The sequence below is a fragment of the Notothenia coriiceps genome, unplaced genomic scaffold, assembly GCF_000735185.1.
Source record: "Notothenia coriiceps isolate Sejong01 unplaced genomic scaffold, NC01 NC01_scaffold00030488, whole genome shotgun sequence".
Classification (NCBI taxonomy): domain Eukaryota; kingdom Metazoa; phylum Chordata; class Actinopteri; order Perciformes; family Nototheniidae; genus Notothenia; species Notothenia coriiceps.
The window spans coordinates 1,891-3,850 of NW_011363189.1; the positions used below are offsets into that span (position 1 = coordinate 1,891).

Below are 1,960 nucleotides of genomic sequence, written 5' to 3' on the forward strand. Positions count from 1 at the left end.
ACTGTTATTCTGTCACTTGTATGAAGGTACGTCCTAATGTGACGTCACTACGTTGACTGTTGTCAGTCTGTGAATAAACTTACCGGAGACATGCTGAAGAGAATACCGAGTCTGATTTACTTATTGTTCATACGCGATTCATGTGCACCCAAGCTTAACAAATAGGCTTCGGTTTGCCCGCACTGATTACTATCAATGAAAAAAAAAACACTTTGATTTAAGCAATAGAGCAACATCACAGTTAGTCGTTAGTTCGATTCATTGCCTGATTTTAATGATATTATCAAGCTCTGTTATTCACGTTCAACCACATGTCTTTTTGTCCATGCTCAGACTTCTGCTCATACAGCAGTTTAAACATATCTCAATCACAGATTTCTAAAGTCTAAAGTGAACTACAAAAGCAATTAGAGACAACTGTCTCAAGAAAGAAATCATGGAAATTAGGAACATTTGAGGAAAGACTTATTGTAGTAGTATTCGTTTATTTGGGGGAAATGGGTTGCAGCACATCACAAAGGCATTTAAAAAATATATATATGATATCGGCAGACATGAGAGGAGGGGGGCGGGGGACAGTGCCAGACCAGCTGGGTAAACAGTCCGTCCTAGATATCATTGATTCAGGAGTTTGATGGCTTGTGGGACGAAAGACAGCCTAGATCTGATCTTTTTAAACAGAGGGGCCCGATATCTCCGCCCGGATGGCAGCAGTTCAAAATAAGAGTTAATAATAATAATAATAATAATAATAATGGATTTAATTTATAAAGCACTTCATATTTGAGTTCAAATCCTGAAGTGCTAAGAGGGTGCCTCAGGTTTTAAAACTCTGTCCTTGTGTAAGCTTTCTATACTAGAAAATGAGATTCCTCACAATTTACTGGACAATGTTAAACGATAACACCAGATAATTGAAAACTTTATTGCCATGTACTTTTATTAAATATTAACATGTAAAAGCTTCTTCAATAAATACAGAAGTAAATTATAATCATGTTTATGTGTTTTATTTCTTTATGCCAATGACAAATGGTTTGTTTACATCGGTTCATGTATCTTTTTGTTATTCACATTTCAACCTGGCTTATCAAAAGTTAGGATTTGTGTTTGTACAGCGGTTCATATTGTACAGTCATTCAAAGCCTGATTTACATCATGTTTCCTTCATTGTATTCACATTTACAGAGTCTCCTGTTCACATTGGTAAAACCTAAAGTTAACAATAAAAAATAATCATGACACATAGGTTAATATATCTTTCATAGCCTCACATTTTATTTCTAAACAAATTGAAAAGCTGGATGCTCTCAGTCACCAGCCTCAGTCATCAGGGAACAGAGTGATCGACATCTGAAACATATAATAGGTCACTTTTAAGGAGGAGAGAACAATCCCTGCTCCTATGTTTGATGATTTGCCTGACCCGGACTACCCTCTGGTCCAAGAGGAAAGCTCTCTGGGTGTTAATAGCATCTCCTATTGTTGAAGAAGAGAGGAAGTTAGAGGAGACGGATGTTGTCAAGTCCACAAGTTATTCTAAACATAAAAACAAATTATTGCAGTCAAGCAGTTTTTTTTCCAAAGTGTGGATTCATCGCATGGTGGCACAGCTAAAGAAAAAATATTTTAGCCAGACCCAAAAGTGGGAACCATCAGTTGAATGTCTATCCGAGGCAGTTGGCTCCTGACAGATGGTGGTGAGGAACCACATAGGGGGAAATAAATGAGTGTTTTCAGAAGGTTAAGTATTGTACTTTTGCTATCTCTGCACCCTGACAAACATTAGCCACCTTTAGCTTAGCGGTGGTGACGTGAAGTCATGTGACCGTGCTGTAGTTCCTTTACAGTCCAACATTAGCTGCCTTTAGCTTAGCGGTGGTGGCGTGAAGTCATGTGACCGTGCTAAAGAAAAAATATTTTAGCCAGACCCAAAAGTGGGAACCATCAGTTGAATGTC

General features: G+C 37.9%; 1 protein-coding gene and 1 long non-coding RNA gene across 2 annotated transcripts in view; both read left to right on the forward strand.

Annotated features, from left to right (window-relative positions):
- LOC104959589 (uncharacterized) overlaps positions 1 to 103 on the forward strand; it is a 459-nt gene extending 356 nt beyond the window's left edge. The window contains exon 2 of the long non-coding RNA XR_799888.1: positions 27 to 103. This is a non-coding gene — a long non-coding RNA (uncharacterized lncRNA). The remainder of the gene's footprint in view (positions 1 to 26) is intronic.
- The window catches only part of LOC104959590 (chondroadherin-like protein), a 5,980-nt gene that overhangs the window by 806 nt on the left and 3,214 nt on the right, over positions 1 to 1,960 (forward strand). The gene's annotated exons all lie outside the window — the stretch shown is intronic.